The sequence below is a fragment of the Euprymna scolopes genome, chromosome 14 (genome assembly GCF_053919585.1).
Source record: "Euprymna scolopes isolate OS-2025 chromosome 14, ASM5391958v1, whole genome shotgun sequence".
Classification (NCBI taxonomy): domain Eukaryota; kingdom Metazoa; phylum Mollusca; class Cephalopoda; order Sepiida; family Sepiolidae; genus Euprymna; species Euprymna scolopes.
The window spans coordinates 91,002,428-91,026,188 of record NC_136495.1 but is presented as its reverse complement, the minus strand read 5'-3'; the positions used below and the strand labels follow the sequence as shown (position 1 = coordinate 91,026,188).

Below are 23,761 nucleotides of genomic sequence, written 5' to 3'. Positions count from 1 at the left end.
TAAAAGGTGCTGGAGAAATGATTGTAAAATGAAGATTAGTGATGCTTAGGGAGTTCGTATCTGAATTTGAACTCTGAATAAAGGCAGGGTTTGTACCTTCAGAGAGAAACAAAGCAAATGCATTAACACAACTAAAAAAGCAGTGGTTAGTGGAGAAAGAAGAAGTCGCAGTATGCTGTTTAGGAATTGGTAACTAGAAGAGTACAATATGGAGGGAATTAAATGCATTGAAATGGTGATGCTTGAACGAGGAGATCATAATGGACAGTGGCATCATTTCCTCAGAAGTTCTCCAGATGATGTTAAAAAATGAAAAATAAGAAGTTATTACAGGCCCAAAGGAAATGGAATAGTGGACTGACATCATTGGACGGTCAAAGTGAAAGCTGAGAGAGGAAGGATATCATCTGAAGAGGCCACATTCTAGTACAACATGGCCCCCACGGTCGGACAGAAAGGAGACAGTGCCACATAGATCAGTTTTTAATTATGAATGGCGGCATACAAGAGGTACATCCTCAGAAAGCGCTGAGCAAGGACCCTCCAGAATCTAAATAGGAGAAAAGAAACCACCAAACGTGCAATGTGCAATGATGAAGAGGTGTGCAATCCCCTAACAACTTGATAGAATGCCACGGCATATTTTAGAATTAAGGCGTGTAATCCATGCAGATGATGAAGATGTAAATAGGCAATGAAGGTGAACCAGTGGCAATGCACAGACAGCAGAGAGACCTGACTCAGCCAATCTTGGCATGGGATTATGTAATGTAAAATGATCAGGCATGTGGTCTAAAATGCTACCAAAGGCAAAATAAGTTGCTCTTCTGTAATTAAGCACTTAAAAAAATTAGTACAAACCTGTTTTTGTGGAATCTGTAGGGTTCCGTGTAGACAAAAAGAATTATACTAGTTTAGTATTCTATGATCTTTTGATACAGGAAATTAGAGAAATATCTAAAATTTCTTTTCCATTGTTTTCTCTAGATTTTTTTATTTTTTTTTACATTTCTATGTTTAGACTAAGGTTGTGGCATCGGACCTTATACTTTTTGAGTCCACAACCCTAGTTTTGCCCATGTTTGGTGACTCTTACAAGAAATGATATCAAATCTCCAATACTTTTCGCAGTATTCCCACAGACTGGTATTGTTTATATAATCAAAGTAATTAAGTCAAATGTTGATTTCCATCTTATGTTTGGGCTTGTTAAAGTTGAACAATATTTTTATTTTTATATTTCTTGAGACACAATCAAAAAGGTTTGAGTGAAAGCACTAAGACAAGATTTTAATAATGACTCATTATTAAAATCTTGTTTTTATTCAAAACAATAAATGTGGGTAGGGCATCAACTTTATGGATGCACGTTTAAACTTGTTACAGTTAAGAAAATAACAATCTCTTGAGTTTTATGTAAAAACTTTTTTCTTCTTGAAAACTTTGAGAAAGAAAAAAAAAAAAAACAGGAATCCAACTATGAAATGAATATTTCCAAATGTATCAGCAAAACTAACCAATCTCCACGAGATAAAAATATTTACATAACAGCAAATCTTTCAAACATTTTTGGAGATTATATTTATAGAAAACCTGGCTCAATTTTCCTTTAAATATTAAAAAAATAAATAAAAGCTAATTCTTTTTATAGTAACCCCAACAAGCAAAGGTTACAATACACAATTGCTTTTATATATATATATATATATATATATATATATATATATATATATATATATATATATATACTAGCGGGGGTACCTGGCATTGCCTGGGTGTTTAGGTGGTGTAGTACCCTCGGGGGGGGGGTCAAAACAACAGTAGCGGAGGTATCCATTGCTCGGGTGTGTGTAGGTGGTGTAGTAAGGAACCATGGGAGGGTGTAAAAAAAGTGGTAATAGCAAGTGGAGTGGAGGGGAAATCAAAACAATAGTAAGCAGAGGTGTTTAAAAAAAAGTGGTAGTAGGTAAGCAGGCTCGAACCTGTAACGTAAAGGAGAAAAAAAGGTTAAAAAAAAAACATGACGTCTTAGCCGATGTCTCCATCGCCCGACTAGATGTTCCGAACGTTGACATTAAGTGTGGTCAATTCAACCAATACAATGACCTGAAAAAATGGCGATGCAAAAACTGGCCCCTCCTTGTAGAAAACTGGCCAGTTTAGGGTGAAGGAATTAGTGTTTTTGGCCAATGTTTTGATATTCGTTGTCCGAAGGATCAAGCTTGAAAACTATACCAGTTAGGTCAGGTTCCAACATGTCTGTCGAAAGTTTTTGGCAGACGCACAAACACACACACATTTTGTCTTTTATATAACAGATGTATATATATATATATATATATATATATATATATATATACACTGAACATTTTAAGGTTCACTATATATATATATAAATTTTATTCAATTTCAATAAATATTAGATATCTTTCAACAATTACACAGATGTTAAACAACTTTTTACTATTTAATAAAATTTTCACTGTCCAATCTTTTTGAAATAGAAATTTTGGTGATGATCAGACCGATTGTTTTAGATACATTATCTTTTTTATAAATGAGATCCAGAATAAAACATGCTTTTTACTTGCATTTACTTACATTTCAGACTCTATTCTATTACAGCTCTAAGTTTCTGCATTTCTAAATTACATGAACCACCAATTTAGCATTTGATGTGGAATAAAATGAACATTTCATATCAGTGATAGATTTTGGGATGAACATTATCTTGGGATGAACAATCATCTTGCAGAAATTAGAGAAAGGATGAAAGCTTTAATCATTATTAAAAAACATCAACTGTCTTAGTTTCAGATTATTCTTGAGAAGAACACATTTTTTCACAAGTTTTAAGGATGAGAAATTCATATAATACTACATTGTTTTTTGAGAATAGGTCACCAGCCCAGTACTGTGACCAATTTCATACGCACACATATGAAGGCCAGGAGCTGATCTCCGGAAAAATGATTTTTTTCCAGTGATAAAAAGAACACCTACTTTAACTTCAAAGCAAATTTCATCTAATTCTGAAGTCATCTTCTAACTATAAGTCAGCTGTCAAGTTCTGAATCGGTATTCAAGAATGTTTAAAAGGTCTATGGTGTACATTAAAATTCTAACTGCATCTGTAAAGAGAAAGATTATTTCCTCAAAATTCAACTTCTGTTAGCGACCACATCAGACCAGTGATATCCAATACTGAGATATTATTCTCCATGAAACCGTCACACCACAAAACCCCACACCATAATGCATCTGCCAAGTCAAGCGAACAAATATTTTTACTTAATAGCAGAAATAGTTTTCTCATCCAAACAAAGATCACAGCTTCACATTCATTTTAATTTTTAAGATTTATTTATTTCTTGATAAATATTATTTTGTTGTATATCCTTTCTGTTATGGGGACTTACCCATTCACTTATAATGGAATTATCTAGCCATTATAAAAACTCCGGGAGTTAATACTCTCATGGGGGAATTCTTGCGATGCAACATGAGACTACAGATGATCTAACTTAACAGTCGGAAATACTGACAGTCTTTCTTTGTATTCACTTTCTTGTACAATATATTCTTTCCACCTGTTGTTTCTGAATTTTAAATATCTCAATGTTTCCACAACTGGTGATAAAGATTTGAGAACACACGTTGAAAATTTGGATTTAAAATACAACAACTGGCGACAAAGTATTTACATTGTCTCAACCTTGCGATGCAGTATTTGAACAAGCAAGTAGCATTCCAAAAACACTATCAACAAATCATTCAGAGTTGGTACTGTTGATATAGTTGATATATGTTGATATATGCTGATGTACTGTTGATGTATGTTGATGTATGTTGATATATGTTGATGTATGTTGATGTACTGTTGATGTATGTTGATGTATGTTGATGTATGTTGATGTATGTTGATGTACTGTTGATGTATGTTGATGTATGTTGATATATGCTGATGTATGTTGATGTACTGTTGATGTATGTTGATGTACTGTTGATGTATGTTGATGTACTGTTGATGTATGTTGATATATGCTGATGTATGTTGATGTATGTTGATATATGTTGATATATGTTGATATGTTGATATATGTTAATGTACTGTTGATGTATGTTGATATGTTGATATATGTTGATGTACTGTTGATATATGTTGATATATGTTGATAATATCAATGATATATGTTGATGTACTGTTGATGTATGTTGATGTACTGTTGATGTACTGTTGATATGTTGATATATGTTGATATGTTGATATATGTTGATATATGTTGATATGTTGATATGTTGATATATGTTAATGTACTGTTGATGTATGTTGATATATGTTGATATATGTTGATATATGTTGATGTACTGTTGATGTACTGTTGATATATGTTGATGTACTGTTGATATATGTTGATAATATCAATGATATATGTTGATGTACTGTTGATGTACTGTTGATGTATGTTGATGTACTGTTGATGTATGTTGATATATGTTGATATATGTTGATGTATGTTGATATATGTTGATGTATGTTGATATATGTTGATGTATGTTGATATATGTTGATATATGTTGATGTATGTTGATATATGTTGATGTATGTTGATATATGTTGATATGTTGATATATGTTGATAATATCAATGATATATGTTGATGTACTGTTGATGTATGTTGATGTACTGTTGATGTATGTTGATATATGTTGATATATGTTGATATATGTTGATATATGTTGATATATGTTGATATATGTTGATATATGTTGATGTATGTTGATGTATGTTGATGTACTGTTGATGTATGTTGATATGTTGATATATGTTGATGTACTGTTGGTACTTGTTGGTACTGTAGAACTGGACAACTAAACATTGTAAGGACCAGGAAGCAACTCTGAAAGTTGCACTGAACAATACAAGATTCTGAAAGACTGTTTTCTAGGAACGACCAACTAGGTTTGCTTCACTAAAAACTAAAAAAGAAAAACAAACTTGTTCAATGGATAAAAACTTATGACTTTTGCACTAAAAAGTGATTTCTCATTTACATATTTTTTTTATTTGGGGTTTCTCTCAAAGAGAAAATTAAATGTGACAAAAAGAGCTTGATTTTACTATTTTTTTTCTGTCAAGAAAGTAAAAATGAATTTTAATTGAGAGAGCAGTGTAATTCATATTTTTGACCTCAAGATCTCTGGAAAAATGATTGTATCAATCATTAAGAAAGGAAAAAGAGGTTATGTGGAAAATTGTAAATTATTTTTTCACCCGTTCAAAGCTATATTTATTTTTTTCTTAAGAAATAATGGAAGACTTAAAATCAACTTTAGCATAAATGTGGAAATATTAAATAGATTTCCAGCAAAAAACAAAGAAAGACTAATGCAGCAATAGCAAAAAAAATGAAAGACAGGATAAATGGGTAAAATATCACATGGAACACTAACAGAAGCAAAAAAAAAAAAGATTTCAGAAACAACAACAGAAAATGTAAGAAAAATTTCAAAATTAGCCTATAAATACTTTTGCCAAAAAAGTGGAAGCATCCTAATCCCGTAAAAGCTTTTACTAAATGGAGGAAAGATCTTCTCTAAAATTGATCTGAGCGACACATAATTTCAAATTCCAGTCAAAGAAGTTGCTTTGTATTAACACCCATAGGGGGTTATTCAAAACTGAAATGTTGACTTTTAGAATCAAGGTAGCAACTGTTATTTTTCATGAAATTATGAATACCATGTTGAGCAATATTCATTTTGCAATAACATACATATCTTACTTATTATTATCATAAGTAAGACCAGAGAACAACATTGAGAACATATCCACTGAATATAGGATTTTGGTTTTAAAATAAAAGGAAAGTGTGATTTATTCATGGAACACATGAAATACTTGGAATACATCATTGACAAAAATGATAGAAGATTGGACCACAGTTTTATAGTTGTGGACCAAAGGGCCACAGCTATAAAGAATATGCTGGCTCCCAAAATATTTCATAATTACAAAGTTTTTTTGGAGCTTACCAGAAATTCATTTCTAATACGCACAACCTCCAGGCCCCACTGAATGAGTTAATAAAGGAAGATAGAGTGGAAATGGACACCTAAATGTCAGACAGCATTTGATAAAATGATAAAAACTCTGATGTCAGATTTATTCCTCACACATTATGATCCAAAACTAGATAAAATAGTGACTAGTGATTTGTGCTCATATGGAGGCCTGTATTTTACATTAAATGCTGGACAGAAGTAAAACATCGATTGCCCTATGTCAAGATCTCTGCTACCGGCAGAAAAGCCCTATTTACAGATTGAGAAAAAAAACTCTTCCAGTTATGGCTGACAGAATGAGAGCATGCTACTTTTGTGAATTAAATAAAGGGTTCCATTTGAAGTTCTGTTTGACAGAAAGATTCCCAAGTTCGACAAGATACAACTGAAGAAGTTTGGTGGTTACATCAAGCAAAACATTGTGCAAATAACTCTGAAGATGAAAATAAAATAGTTCAAAGAATCCAAATAACATTAATAACCAAATCACATGTAAAAAATACAGAACAGTATTATATTGTGTTGATGTACTTTTTTAAAAGTGTTTATTACTTGATATGCCCTTTTAAAGTATTTATTTTTTGGCTGTCTGGCTAAACAACTATTGTTTCTTTAAATGTTGATTTTTGACATCTGTATTGTTATTAGTAAATTAAATGAATGGTAAATGTACTTGTGGCTCAATGATATGCATCCTTTTGTGAGAGCTGAGTAACCTACAAAAGGGAGCCTTGTGCCTGAATTTCATGATTCTCATGGGGAAACACGCCAAATCAAAGTTATTATTGCATTAGCGGTTTGTGTAATGAACCTTTGCTTCAAAAGACCAAACAGTCAAGTTATTTATAAAACCATCTGCAGTGTCAAATTAATCAGGGTTGACAGGTGTTTTAGATGGGGCAAAGGTCAAATCAACTTGGCTAACGCCAAGATCTGTAAAACTAATATTTGTCTCTTTTTTTTTTTTTTATATGTATTCATCTCTCTCTGCTAATCTACTAGGAAACATCATTAGATGTGCAAGGATTAAAATTGTATTTAATAAATATCTTATAGAGTGTTTGGAGTGTTCAGGAGGGGTGTTTGGGGTGTTCAGAAAGTGGTTAGTACCTTTGGTAGGGGAGCTCACCATGGTCTTTTTTTTAGGACAGCTCGTCTGCCACTGCACTTCACTTGACTCTCGCCTGTGTCGTATGCAACAGTGGCCACACCCTGGGTACTGACTTTGCTGAGCTTGCTAAACCAGGTGAGTTTAACTGATGGGTTTCAAAACTTCGGTGAGTTAGAATTGGGCTGTGTTAGCCCTACTGCAGCGAAACAAGTGGAAGAGTTGACCAAAAGATCCAATGGCTGTGAAGGCGGTGGCAGCAAGTGTTGTTCAAGCACTTTGAGCAGGATATAGACCCCATAGAAATCCTGGTCATCCACTGCAGCCTGGCAGTCTCCCATTGTAATGGTTCTTCATGCCACTGGATCAAGACTACTCAGGCCAAGAGAGTGGGAAGTGCACCGGTCTATTCACTATAAAATCTTCACGCATGGGTCAGTTATGCAACTCTTCACTGATTACCTATTTGTCTATGGACACCCTTCAAATCCTGCGGCGATGGGAATATGGCAAAAGCAACAGGAGTAGATGAACACTGGTGGTTGCAGTCACAAACCTGCACGTAGGCAGTCCATGGGCAAATGGTCACTCATCTTCCTGAATCTAAGGGAAACAGGAGAGTTTGGCAGCACCTGTGGGCAACTGGGCAGCCTCTCTAGGACAGCACTGCCCACCTTCGCATGAGGGAGGAGGTTAGAAAAGGTACTCCAGACAAATGCTTACCATTTTAGTGTCTGGTAAATTTACCGCGGTTGACGCTCATCCTCATAGCAGTCGAATAGCAATGCAAAAAATAAAACAGAAAATAATTATCCTTGGGACATGGAATGTCTAAAACTTACTGGATAGAACTATCACTTCAAGACCTGAAAGAAGAACAGCGCTTGTTGCAAGGGAGCTCCAGCATTACCGGGTGGATATAGCCGCACTCAGTGAAATTCAGATAGCAGACGAGGGATCCCTGAGAGAGGAGAGGAAAACCGCAAACACAGGACTGGATACACGGTGTTGGTTTTGTCATTAAGACAATTTTGCTGCACTACCAGTTGGAATCAACGAGCACCTAATGAAACTGCGCATCCCTCTCAGCAAGACTAGATACCTCACAATTATCAGCGTTTACGCCACTAGACTTACAAGCCCAGATGATGCCAAAGAGCAATTTTATGAACAGTTTGACCAAGTCATCAGGTCAAGCCCACCAAGTGACAAACTAACATCCTTGGAGACTTTAATGCAAGGATGAGAAGGGACTACAGCAGCTGGGAAGGCGTTCTGGGCAGACACGGAGTCGGCAAAATCAATGACAACGACCTACTCCTCCTCAGCAAGTGTACAGAGCACATCCTTTGCATCACCTTGTTCAGGATGCACCAGTAATCGAAACATTGGCATATGATTGATTTCATCATTGTACGTCAATAAGACATCAATGACGTCCGTGTGACCTGTGCCATGAGAGATGCTGAGTGTTGGACTGACCACAGATTGGTCAGGGCTGTACTGGCACTGCACATTCCGCCACCCCACAGAAACTGACTCAAGATTGTCAGGGCCTCATATAATGTCACCAGGCTAGGAACCCATCCTATCGGGCATGATTTCAGCAAGTGCTAGCTCAGAAACTCCAAGATCATGTAGCCACCGAAGGCAGCACTGAGAAATGGACCTCTTTCAAGGAAACAGTCAGTGAGATTGCAAGGAAACTCTCTGGGGTGAAGACTAGAACCCACACATACTGGTTCGATGAGAATGACGAAAAAATCAAAGAAACAATAGATGTCAAGAACAAGGCTTACATAGAGTGGCTGAATGACCTATTCTCTGTTTTAATGCACCAGAAGTTAAAGGCCCACCAGGCCAAAGAATCAAGGATCAGGAAGGTCTCAGCAAGCACTGGCAGGAGCACTTCAGTAGTCTGCTGAACTGACCCTCGTCAGTCGACTCATACGCCCTGAATCAAATCCTCCCAACAGCCCAAACAAGACTCGCTTGCAAAACCCCATACCATTGAGGAGATCAAGAAAGCGATTCACCAAACAATCTCCGGCAGAGCATAAGGAAAAGATAGCATCCCTGCTGAGATCTACAAGGCAGTAGGCTCCGATGCCCTTGGGGCTTTCCACGATGTCCTTCTCACTGTATGGGAGGAGGAGATGATGCCAGACGACTTTCGTGATGCCCTGATCATCTCCCTCTATAAGAACAAGGGAAGTAAGTTGGATTGTGGGAACTACAGAGGCATTTCCCTCCTCTCAATTGCCGGAAAGATCTTTGCATGGTTCATCATAAACAGACTCTTCCTGAGACACAGTGCAGCTTCAGGCTTGGCAGAGGCACTGTAGACATGATATTCGCTGTGAGACAACTTCAAGAGAAATGCATTGAACAGAACAAGCCCCTCCACTCAGTATTCATTAACCTGATCAAAGCTTTTGACACTGTCAACAGGGAGGCACTTTGTCAGCCCTTGAGTGCATCGGGTGCCCTCCAAAGTTTGTGTTGATAATCAGGTTCTTCCATGATGTCATGACTGGCCAGGTTCTCTTCAATGACAATGTGAAGGATGCTTTTGAGATCAGCAATGGTGTGAAGCAGGGCTGTGTACTAGCCCAGTCCTCTTCAATGTATTTTCACCTGTATGCTGTCCAAGATCTGGAGAAGAGGGTGTACATTCGTTACTGCTTGGACGGCTCCCTCTTCAACCTGCATTGACTAACAGCAAAGACAAAGAGCCTGCAAACTCTGTGCACTAGTGGCAGAACAAGATGCAGCAGATGCTGGACTGCTTCTCTGAGGCATCCAAGCTCTTCGGCTTGACAATCAGTCTTGGAAAGACTTGCATGATACTCCCACTCCCCTCCTTCTACCATCACAATTGATGACAAACCACTTGACAATGTGGAACATTTCAAATATCCTGTGATGGCTCTTTGGACAGAGAAATTAACACTGGAATTAGCAAGGCAAGTCAAGCACTGAACAGACTGCAATCGAGTGCTCAACGGACACAACATTCGTCTATCTAGAAAACTGAAGGTCTACAATGCTGTGGTTCTTCCCTCTTTCCTCTATAGTTGTGAGATGTGGACACTGTATCGCAGGCATATGAAAAAACTTTCTGCTCCATCCTAGGAATCAGGTGGCAGGACCGTGTCACCAATCTGGAGGTCCTTGACCAAGCAAAGTCCACTAGCATCGAGCCACTATCATCAAGGTCCAACTTTGATGGGTTGAACATGTGATTTGAATGGAGGAGTGTCAGATATCAAGATGCTTGATACACAGGGAGCTCCAGGCTGGCAAACGAGACCAAAGTTGATCCAAATTGCAGTATAAGGACATGGTCAAAGCCCATCTCCAGTGGTGCTACATCAAACCAAAAGACCTGAAGGACATGGACACACTAAAACAAAGTGACTCAGTTCATAGAGCTACTGCTAATTTTGAAGAGGCTCGATGCCAGAAACTCACTGCTGCCAGAGAGAGACACCACAGAGCAGCTTCAGCGGTGATCACAACTGACTTCTGACATTCGCACTGTTCAAGACTTTGTGCCTCAAGGCTGGGGCTGCATCCGTATTCATAGATGAGATGTAAAATAAAAACGTCATCAACAACAACGAAAAATACTGGAAAATATTGAAATCCAGTAGAAATTCAATATCATAAAGTTGAAGACAATTCTGCCAGTGAGAGATAATACCATTTTTACAGTGATGCCCAGTTGCATGTCACTGGGTAGTTGTCTTTGCTGACATGATTAACCACTTCTCTGTTTAACGGAGATTCCAATAGCTTACTCATGATGCACAGGAGACTGATTGGTCTGTATGGGAGATGACCGATCGCCTGAATTTTTAAATACAGGATAGATTGATGAGGTTTTCCAGAGTGTTAGTTAAAACAACGTTTAAACAGTTTTGTAAATATAGGGGCTAGATCTGGTTGAAGCTTTTTGAGCACTATAATTGGAATGCCATAGGGGCCAGTTGCTTTACTGGAATCGAGATTTTTGATAAGCTTGGCAACATCACGCACAGTTATCTGTATGTCATATAGTTTTTTTTCAAACACAGGAGGAAATAGGGGAGTAGGGTAAGTAGGCGGCTCTGATTCCATAGGGTAGAATTTTCTGCAAAGTTCTTGGCAAAGAGTTTGGCTTTGTCCGATGCTGATGAGATTACCTCAGGTTCATTGATGACGGTTGGGATAGAGGACACTCTTCAGTTCAGGACCCTGTTTGTTATTTGCCAAAACTCATGAGAACCAAGCTGCTGCTCAACTTCTTTGGATTTTTGAGCATACAACTCTCTTGAATTCTCTATTACTCTTTTACAGTGGTTCGCAGCAGTTCTAAAGGCAGTTTTAGTCTCAGTATATCTATTTTGCTGAAAACAGTGGAAATAGTTGTTTGGTTCTTTGTGTAATGCCAGCGGCACATTCTGGAGAGAACCACGGCTGGCTGTTAGTTTTTTGCTGGAATTTCTTGGAGAGCATGAAGCAGTCTATACCAACAATTAACCATTAAGTCAGGTCTGATACTATATGAGGACATGTTCATTTTAAGCATGGAGCAGAGAGGAATATCTGATATAAATGTATGGAGCTATCTCAGTCAGCCTTAGAGCATCGATATACTGTATGATAGAGAGGAACATCATTTTGTTTTCAACTGAGACAACCCAGTGATCAGAAGATCTCAGTGGGCAAAGAATGGAGGATGAGCATAACTATGGGCAAGTTGTAAAAAAAAGGTTTAGGAGACTTGCATACTGACTGTCAGTATTGGGCATATGAGTGGGTTCGTGAAAAATCTGAGTTAGGTCATAAGCGATGGAGAAATCATAACAGAATCTCCCCTCATCATCCGTTTTGTTTCAGTGGGCTAACCATTCAATATTGTGAACATTGAAGTCTCTGCAGATGTGAATGTTAGCTGAGGGATGAGCAGACAAGATGTGCTCAGTTTTCTCAGAGACAGTAAACACAGCATTTTACTTTATTCATAACAAAGCCCTATAACAAGAATAAGGGCAATTTTTCAAAGACTTTTTGAGGAATCCAATAATGTTAATTATTATTCAATCAGAGTGATAATTCTCAAGATTTTATGATAAAATAGATCAATTAAATGAAGATTTTAAAATAGTAAATTAATATGCATGTTTTCATTTAATATATGAGAACCACTTTTATTCCTGGGCAATACTGGGTGCTTATGTTAGAAGTAATAATAAATAAATTATTTACTCTAAAGTTAATCTTTAAACAAACTTGTTTACAAATTTACATGAAAATAAAACTTTTACAAAGGAAGTTAAAGCTGTTACATTTTACCATTACTTCCAAATTTTGACTCAATCTTGGATAAAAGTGAACTAAAAGAAAGTAAATTTTACACTGAAGATATCTGGTTAATAATATCAAACTCTATACTCATATTTCTTTGCATGAAATGTTAAGAAAAGATTATTCTTTTTCTGTATGCAAATAGTTAAATTCTGAAGGAGAAAAAGAAAAGCAGTTAACGATCCCATTGCATGGACATCTATTTTAAATGTGAGTTTATAACTAATTTAGAAAGTAAAGTAGCCACAGAAGTATTACTTCTAAGTATAAATAAATATTGGGTAAATAAATGTAGGATAAAATACACAATATATCATAAAATGAAATGTTGTGAAGATAGAATAAATGAAAAACAAAAACAGGAAGAAATATATTTTCAAATAGTAATGTTTTCTTTGAGCTCCCAGTAATGGTTCAATAGTAATGTTTTGTTTTTTGTTAATGTGCTTTTGTGATTATTGTAATTATTATGCTTATATTAAAAAGAGACAGGGAGAGAATTTTTAAAAACATATTTTGAATTAGAAAATTAACAAAAAAAAAATATTCAGCAATGATAAGACTTTGATTTTCAAGACTAACAATTGGTGGCAAAAATGAAAAATTCAAGAATATTTTCAATAATGTAATAAAAATATGTTCTTAAATTTATAGGACAATGGTAAATAATGATAGTAATTGGAAATAAAATGGCAAAATTTTGATGATTTATTTTTTCAAGTACAACAATAAAGCTTTGAGTGGAGAAACCCCAACATAATTAACATATCAAAATATTTTGATATGTTATACACTATTTATAGTATTTATTCAACAGATCTCTTTGCAAACATGCTTTGACCGATTTTTAGTTTTGCTAAAAGTTTAATATATAGCCGAAATTAGATTGTAACATGCTAATTCTAGGTATTTATAAAGAGTAATATGAAATGCTTATATTAACTCAATTTATTAGGTTCATGTTTACATTTTGTATTAAGAACACAAACAAACAAAAAAATAATTAAAAAACATCAGCATAAAGAATTTCTCAGAATAATTGGAAAACAATCGTTTTATATTATAATCAGTAATTTTTTACATTTAAAACACAAAAACATTTTCTTGTTGGTTAATTTGTTTGTAATTTTAATCGAGTTTTATAGTGATAAAACTATGTATTTTATAGTAAAGTGAAAGAATGAAGATAAAAATAAACAAGTGGATTTGAAAAGAATAATATAAGATGGCTTCTGAGACGATTTTAGACTTAATAATAAAAAAAGTTAAAAGAAAAGATCACACATGGTTTTATGGTTAGAGTCAAATAAAATTACTAACAAATATTCACAACAAATGGTTAGTTTGTGAGAAGGCAGATATGGCAGTAATTTATTGTAAAAAAAAACTGCAGAGAGCAAAGCAAAAGCTGGAACTTCTAGAAAGTATGCAATAAGCATTGGCATCTAACTTATGATGCAATTTTAGTGCTGCAAATTAAAAAAAAAGAATTAAGGACACCTTTTACCTGCAAAAATATTTCAAACACCATAAGTGAATGATTTATGAGATTAGATAAAGACAGAACAAAAAAAGATGCAGAAATATATTCCCAACAGTAAAGAAAAAAAAGCATAAGTCTTTTAGGAGTTATTATTATCATTATTTTCTTGGAATAAGAAGGAATTCTCATTAATTTATCACTTGAGAAGTAGCAATAATGATGACATAGCTCATTTGGGAGTTACAATGATTTTTATTGAAGAATAGCTTACCATATGGCACAATATAAAATTTCTGAGATCATTTACACAAACACAAAATTATGTAGATTATATAGCTATTTTTTATTTACTGAAGTATTTTTTTAAATGAAGAGAGATGCTGAACTATTATAAATTGCTGGTTACTATACTAGTGCTCTGATTATGAATCTCAGCTTGAAACATTCATCATGTTTAACCACGCTGATCCACATACAGATAAAAAGCCGTCTGTGGATGACTATTATTTTTACGATTACATTTTTGCACTATTAGCAGACGAGACATCATGAAATTACATAGGTCAAATAATTGCTATAAGAACAGAGGATACAAATACAAATGTAAGCTGTTTTATTTTATTAATATATAAAATATAATTTATTCATTTTCATTTAGAAATTTCAAAACAAGAACTCTTCCGATAACTCCTATGACAGGAATAACATAAAAATTCTGACTATAGGCAACACATGGATATCAACTGAAATGATATCAGAAATACTATTGAAAGAAATGATCATGATTGAAATGTTAATGCGATATATTTTTAGTTTTATAAGTATTTTAGCAATCATATAATCCTCAGCTTTTCAGTGTTGTTGACATGTGTTAGTAGTTTTCATGTTAGCCAAATTTCACTGTTAATATTGCATGAGCTTGAAGTTTAATTGCTAGTTACATGCAAAATAAATGGCCGATCCCTAAAATGAATAAACATTTTGACTCCTCCCTTCATTTAAAAATTCACCAAAATTTAGGAAATCAACCAATTTTAATGAAATTTTCAGTATCTACTAATTTCAGAATGACAGAATATAATGAGCCCATTATTTTCTTTTAAATTTTAGTGAAAATGTATTATTTGCTGTAAACAAAAAACACCTTTGCTAAAGTTAAGTACTAAAAAAAAGATGCATTGTATATGTTATAATGAAAAAAAATTATTTTTTCATATTTCAGGAACATTATGAAAAAAAGGCACTAAAATCTGTGTTAACTCTAAGAAAAATATATTTCTTGAACTATCGATATTATCATTGAATTAAGTAATGTTTATTCAATGATTTCACCAAAAAATAATATAATTGAAAAAAAAAAAAAAAAAAAATTCATGTGATTTTAATAACAATTCTCACAAAAATTTCAAATGTAATTTTATAATATTTTTCTTGTATGCATGATAGTGTAATTAGTGTGATAAAATTTTTTTTTAATAATCCTGAAAAAAAAAAAAAAAAAAAATTGTTTATTTGTTTTTTTGGGTTCTATGGCATGTAAATCCTTTCTGTTATTTTATGCTGAGAGTCTATGGGTTCACAAAACCTTTGCCCCCTGCTCTGGCTGTTGTATAAGTGAGTTCTTTTTAAACTTTTTGATAAAGACCAATTTTTTTAGGTATGAAAATATGTGGGGATTGTTTTTATCGAATAGATCCTTTATATGTTCTTCTTTGTAGAAATTATTCCTTGTTACAAAATCAATACATTCAATTAGTATATGTTTTATTGTAAGTGGTATTTGATAAGGTATATGGATGGGTTGGCTTTCTTTTTTTTTAGGAGATATGAGTAGGTTAAATGTGTATGGCCTATTTTTATTCTTGTTAGTTTGACTTCTTTTCTGTTTAGTTGTGTATTTTGTTGTTTTTTTAATTTTTGGCATAATTTCGTGAAGTTTGTTGTTAGCATATTCATTCCAGTAAGTTTGCTATTTCTCCATTGTGTATGTATTGATGTCTTTTGAGATCTGTGTATGGGATTTCAAAATTTGCATCAATTGGGAGATCTATGGCAGTTTTTGCTGCTGAATCCACTAATTTGTTATCTTTGATACCGGAATGACTCGGTATCCAGCAGAAGATAATTTCTTTTTGACTGTTTAATTCTGTTAATTTGTGGAGTAATTTTGCGATTAGAAGGTTGTCCATCTTTTTATTTTTGATAGCTTTTAAAGTAGATTGGGAGTCTGAAAGGATTATAAATTTGGATTCTTTGTTATTGGATTGAGATCTAGAATCAGAGCATGTATTTTGACACTGAAAATTGATGTTTCTTTTGGGATGTTTGCTTGTATTTTGGTTGATTTGTTGAATATTGCTGCACTGGCTGTTGTGTTATTTTGTTTAGACCCATCTGTATAGATGTGTGTGGTTTGGATACTTTTATTTGATTTTATCGAGATCATCATGGTAAGTTATTGGATGAGTATGTTTCTTTTCATGTTTACTTAAACTTAGATCAATATTGGGGGCTATGATTTTCCAGGGAGGGGTTTTGAGTAGGATAGTTTCATGGATTTTGATTATGGGTAGATTGGCTTCTTTGGAGATCAGTTTTATTCTAAGTCCAAAAGTTTTTATTGCATTTTCTTTTTGGTTGAAAAGGTGTTTACGATTTGGGTTTAAAGTGTCATTGTGTGCTGAGTTTGTGAGATTGACTGTTAATTTTGTGTAGTATTTTAGACTAAGATTTTGGTTTCTGAGCATTGGAGGAGTTTCATGCGCTTCTGCATATAGGATTTCTACAGGGGAGATTTGAAATGCTCCCAGTGCTAGTCTTAGTCCAGAGTGGTGTATTGAGGGTTTTTAGATATGATTTTCTGGTGGATTGATATATAAAGCTACTATAATCTATTTTAGATCTTATTAGTGCTCTATATAGTTTGAGTAGTGTGTTCTTATCGGCTCTCCAATCTGTACAGGTGATGACTCATAGGAATTGTAGTGTTTTATTGCATCTGGTAATTGATGTGTGGAATGAAGTTTAATTTTTTGTCAAAAATGATTCCTAGGTCTTTGTGTTCATTTACGAATGGAATTTTTTCACCTTCAATCTGTAAGGTTGGGTAAGGGTGGAGTTTGCATTGGTTACAGAAATGGATACTTTTTGTTTTGGTTTTGGAAAATTTGATACCATTTCTTGTTGCCCATTTATAAATTTTATTTATGTTGTGTTCTAATTTTCTTTCGATGGTATGAATGTATTTTGATCTGTAGTTGATTGAGCAATCATCTACGTATAAGGAGCTATGTATATCAGGAGAGAGTTCTTTTATAATATTGTTAATTTTGATATTTAAGAGAGTTGTTGAAAATATACTGCCTTGAGGCACTCCTTGATTCTGCGAGTCTGATAAAGTATAGTCTATGTGAACTTGGAAAGATTTGTCTGTTAGGAAGTTTTTTTTATAAATTCAAGTAGTCTGCCTCTTAGTCCAATGTTGTGGAGATCTTTTATAATGCCATGTTTCCAAGTAGTTTCGTATGCTTTCTCAAGACAAAAAAACAAAACAAAACAGATGTTACATGTTCTTTATTAATGAAAGCTTCTCTGATGTAATTTTCGAGGCTAGTGATGTGGTCTATATATATCCTCGATTTTTTTGGTATCCACATTGAGTTTTTAAAATTATTTTGTTGCTATCTAAATACCTAATAAGACAGTAGTTGATTATTCTTTCAAATGTTTTTCATAGTCAGCTTGTGAGAGCTATTGATCTGTAGTTTTCTGGACTTGATATATCTTTTCCCAATCTGAGTATCCATATTATTGTTGCTTGTTTCTATGAACTTGGGAAATCTTTTGTTTCTCATATCTTATTATAAATTTTGAGAAGGAGTTTTAATGATTCGGGAGGTGGGGGGGGGGGTTAAGGAAGTTGAGTTGTGGGATTTTTTTATGGCGATTTTTAGTTCATTGTGTGAGAAGCTTTCATTGTAAGGCTCTTGGTTTTTGGAATTAAAGTTTATTTTGTATTTTTCTTCATGTTTCTAAAGTATTTGAAATTGTTTAGTGTAGTGTTTTGATGATAAATTTTTACCAAACGTTTTAGCTAGTGTGTTGGCAATACCTTTTATTTTATTTATTTTTTTTTTGTGAGGAGATGCTTGATTGGGTTAGGATTATATTTTCCTAATCATTTTCCAGATGGTTTTGGGTTAAGTGTCAGTGTCGATTTTGTTAATAAATTGTTAGCAGCAGATTTTTTTGGATTCTTTAACCCTCTAGGGCCTGAACATATTAATACTTATTAATGCATATTAATAAAAACTCTGAAATTTGAAATTATAGATTTTATTGGATCAAGAATCATGAATCTGAATAAAAAAATTGAATTCATTTAAAAACTTGAAAGTTATGAAATGTGCCATATCTGTCCCCTTGTGCTCTAATCTTCCTGATTAGGATTGTGCCATATATGACACGGGCGGCCCTAGAGGGTTAATTGTTTTTCGAGTTTTAGCTCTTTGGTGTTTGAATTCTATCAAGTTGTTGATAGTTGGCCGTTTTTTAAATTTTCTTAAGGCTGCCTTTCTATTTGATAGCCATTTTATATTCTGGATGGAACCATGTTTTTTTTTTTCTTTTTCCAGAAGGAGAATTTCTGGGTGTGCATTTTTTTGCTATTTTTATGAGTACTTTGGTGAATTCTTCCATTGTTTGGATTTGGTGTTCTGTTAATTGTAGTGAACAGAGTTCTTTGAATTTGGCTCACTTGGCTTTGTTTGTGTTTCCTTCTTTCTGGAGCATTCTTTATTTGTTACTTATATTTTTATTAGTTTCTGGTGATTGTTTTGTTGGTTTCTGTGATATTTTTTTAATGTTTCTATTGTAGATGGAATCTTACTTTCTTTGTTTGGATTTGTTATTTCTATTGTTTTGTTATCCAGATTTGAGTATTTTTCTTTAAGGCTATTTTGAAATTCAGGCCATTTTTTAAATGTTTAATGCAATTAGTTTGTTTATCAGTTCCTTATATTGATCATGTATTTCATTATCTTGGCATGGTTTAGTTGTTTTTTTTTTTGTTGTTTCAGCATATGTGTTGTCTTTCAAATACATAATAATAGTTGACTATTTTTCTGGCTTCTGGGATAATTATGTTTTTTTGTACTTTACTTCCATTATTTCTTTTTTATAAGTTTTACACATATTAGAGAAGATCAGGTGATCTTCTCTGTAGTTAGCACATTTCACCTCATTAATGTATTCTTTCTTAGTGTGGTCTGACTCTCTGCTGCCGCATTTTCTACATATTTTTATTCCTTTACACACTTCTTTATGATGTCCATATTTTTGACAGTGGAAACACCTTAACGGAGCTGGAATGTATTGATTTACTGTTACATTTAAGTAGCCGCTCTTGATTTTTTTTTTGGTATTGTTGGTGTGTTGAAAGTTAATATTATATGTATTAGTAATTTTATTGTGTCTTTTATGTTGATATAAATATGGCTGACCATTCCTTGTTTTTTCAATTCGGTTTTTACTTCTCACTCTGTTGCTAATGATAGCTTGTAACTTGGAATCACTCCTTTTGAAGTGTTTAGTCTTTCATATGGAAAGACTTTGCACTTAAACTCATGAAAATTCTCCATTTAAGTAGGGATTGGGCATCTTTATAATTAGTTACTTCAACTAGCAAATTTTCGTCTTATTTTTTGTAATTGTTTTTGGCTTTTTGTTGATAATATCTTTTCTATTAGAAAAGGTGATAAGTCTCCAATCTTTTTCTTTTCAATTAACTTAATAACTAGGAATCTTGGAAAGTTTCCTTCGCATATAGATGGTATGGTTTTCCTAGTTTTGGATCTTTTTTTTTTATCTGAGCTAGAGAGGTCAGTATTACTATAATAGTTTCTTTGAAGGGTTTTGAGGGGGAAGTATTTGTTTTTTTTTTTTCAGCCATGTAGTTTGTGGTTTATTTTTCATCAACCACGTTCCTTACCCACTTTGGAGTCCAAAATTAGGACATAATAAGAGGGAAACCCATTTGCCTTGACCATGTTGGGGCTATGTGGAGGATACACTCTTTTGGTAAGATATTCTCAAGCACTTTCTATTTCCTGTAATTATGTCCTCAAAAATACCTATGTTCAAATGGAGTGATGAGTTCTGGTCTTTCCAATTGATTGACCGTTGCCAGCGCCTTCTAGCACTTACTTAATTTGCCTATTTTTGGTAGTGAGAAAAAAAGATGAAGGAGTTTGGTTCTTTGTTATGGCAGTTGTCATTTTAAGTGTAAGTGCTAGGGTTTGGCATGACTGGCTGATTGGTCAGATCGGCCTCTTCAACCGCCCATCTAGCCAAAGTAAGAGCCGAAGTGATGTATTGCGGTGCCTAGACTTCTATGTACCCGGGTCTAGGTCAGCTCAATCACCAGAGTCATGTTCTAAAGCATTATGGGTAGCAACCCACAACTAACTGGTTGCCCTATTGAGGAGTTTTTACCCTCTGCAGGGGGGGCAGTCAGCTTAAAAAAAAAGGTTTCATACTTCAAGTTGTTTACATCTTCCTATTCATGGGTTTTGATTTACTGATTTTGTAGAGTAAGGTAGAGATAAATGTAAAGACTTGTAGTGGACTTTGTTGTTTTTATTTCCGGCTTCACAGAACATGATTTAGCTCTGCAAAGGGAAAGGGTTTATAATATTCTTGATTAGTGTGTTTTAAGTTGGGAGACTAATAGGGAAGTAGGAGGGGGCAAAAAAGGGGAAAGGAGGGGAAGGGGACTGTTGTTTTTGTTTTGGGCTTTGCAGAACATGATTTAATTGTGTAAAGAGTTAAACAAAAAGGTGTTAATGTAGGTGCATTTGAGTCAGGAAGCCATCTTCAGACAGCCTGATCTGGTTGCACCAGTTTTAAAATATTGAGATCAAAGATCACTAAGAAAAAAAAAAAAAAATTTAAACATAGTATTATTTTTAAGAACGATTAATTTAGACAAATATTGATGGGCAAAACTGTAAAAAAACAAAAACAAAAACAAAATAAATAAATAAATAAATAAATAAATAAATAAATAAATAAAAAGGAAACAGACAGGATTTGCATCCAACCCACCATATTCTCTTTAATTATTAATAAACTGTTTTTGCTTATTTTTTTCAAACAATAAATTGTCAGTGTAATTTTAATTGACATTTTTCACACTTAAAACGCGTTTTTACTTTATTTTAAAAAGAATTGATTTAATTCATTGTTACAATATGTTTGAGAATAAATCGAGTCATGATGTAAAAAAGTAAATATTCTAATTAAATGTATTTTTATTACAACAAAATAAGATTACTTAAATTAATGAATATTTTTTATAATCTTCAAAAATACAAAAATTAAGGTGTTTCAATACGTCTATAAATTTTAAAATAAAATTGACTTGCTGACATTTTGGGCTTCTGTAGAACTTATGCATGACATTTTTTTTTTTTTGTTTTGATTGTGCAAAGCCAGAATTCCTTGCTTTTGGGGGCTAATTAAGCTAGTTTTTGTACAAACAAGGTGTTTTTTTTATTATTTAATTCAATATCTTAACACTTTACTAATTATCTTTGAAATATTCTCAGAAAACTAATATTTATCTTTCAAGGGATTTTTACAATGAATTTATTTCACTTCAAATTTAGCTGGACTTGTCAGTTTCCAAATGGCGCTGGAAAAACATTTTTCATATCTGTGTGGTTTTTTTTTTTTCTTTTTGGAAATCAACTTTAGGTTTTAATCTTTCAAATACAATCAAAAAGTAATTGGAAACCTACAAAAAATTATGATAAACTGGTTTTCAAATCTATGTCCCCCCCACCAGTTTTCTGCCATTAATGCATGTACGTATTAATGCCAAATGACAATAAAGGTTGTTTTTTTTAGACCAACTAATTGAAGTATTACTTATCAGAAAACATGTTTTTATTTTGAAAGATTTTATTAAAAAAAGATTAAAAGCAAAAAAAACAAAAAAACAAAACAACTAGTTTGGTATGTTCATTTAAAACAATAATTCTAATAATTATTCTTCATGTATCAGAAGTGAAGGAAGGAAGGGTTAGAGTTAGTTCAGAATTTATAACTAAACTGTGACCAGGAAAGTGGGTTATTGGTCTTATGATAGTATACCATATTGTGAGGTGGGTGTGATTACCTGTATTCCATGGCAAGAATTAGCAATTAATCCTTCCGAGTAAGGATTAGGATTCTGAAAAAATTTGTTGTCAAGAATTGCTTGTAAAAACATAAGAAAAAACGTCATTGAGTAAAAATTGAATGATTAATTATTGGAAACATTACACAAATGCAACATGAATGCTTTTAGTTGTGGAAATTCGATTGATAAACTATAATTGATTGATATGCTTACAAAACATATGTACATATATTGAGTATGTAAGTATATATTTTTTAGTTTCCTTGATAAGGATGAAGACAAATAGCTATCACAAGGTTTAAGAAATGCGAACATTAGAGGATGCAGTACAATTTTATATGGATTTAAGGTCATTAGATTTATTGAAAACTGTTAGACAAAATTGAAATTTTATGTAATTGTTTGAACGTGCTAAAAAGTGTCTACAGGTTGAAGTTTTAGATGGAGGTTAATTCTAATTACAAAAAATAAACAAAACTGTAGCACACACTTGAAATATAAAAAAAATTGATATTTAAGTAAAAATAAAATTTGCAAAATTAAAGTGAATATTAATTTAAAAAAAAAATGAGCATGCTTTTATGTGCATTAAAAATGCGCTTTAAGAGAATAAAAAAGAATATTGCAAAATGCACTGGTAGCAGATGTTTCTATGAGAATATTTTTTTTTTTACTATTCTATTATAATATAATCTAACTTAAAGTGAACTGGTTGCATAGTGATAATATTTAATTATATAAAAAAGGGGGAAAAAAAGGGAAACACAAATAGTAAAAATGTTCTTTTGAACTATAAGAAGCTTGGACATCATTTTGTCATAAGTATCAGTTTTTCTGATGTATATTCATTACATAAAAATATTTAAGTTTAATTTCAAGTTTGTAAGGATTTAATCAGACCATCATTAGTATGCTATATTTTTTTTAAAACCTATCTTCTAACAAAAGCATACTATCCGAAATGATATTTAAGGTTTTTCATATGTTACAATTTTTTTTTAAAATTAAGAAATAGAATTGAAATGCAGAAATATTTTTTTATTGAAAACCTATTAGCTCTTTTAATAGATATGTGTGCATAATGATTAACCGATTTTGTATTTTAAATATTGAAATTTCTAGTTTATTCTAATAAAATTCTGATAATTTTAATCATTCTAATAAAATATTAAAATCTTAATTGTTTTTATTTTAGTTTGTTAAAAAAAATGCTTACAGGAACCAATATCCAATGTAAGTGAATCTATTATATAAAAAACTATGATTTTGGAAACATTTCATATCAAATGAATATTTTGAAAATTTAGTAAACATTTCTAAACAAAATTCAGTTGCATTCTCAAATGAAAATTATAGCATGTACAAAGCCTCACTTTTTAGTACTGGTAGTAAAAAAATATTAAATTCTTTTAACATGAATTCATTCAATTTTGCATAATAAAGTTCAAATTTAACACTATACACTATTTGGTATAATATATTTCTTCTGTGTGAAACAAATCAGCTCAATTTCATCTATGAAATAATTAACTTTTAAGTTAATTACTTAATAGAATATTTAAAAGAAATT

At 32.9% G+C, this 23,761-nt stretch overlaps 1 protein-coding gene across 1 annotated transcript in view; it reads right to left on the bottom strand.

Moving 5' to 3' along the window:
- The window catches only part of LOC145293157 (uncharacterized), a 178,064-nt gene that overhangs the window by 80,965 nt on the left and 73,338 nt on the right, over nucleotides 1–23,761 (bottom strand). The gene's annotated exons all lie outside the window — the stretch shown is intronic.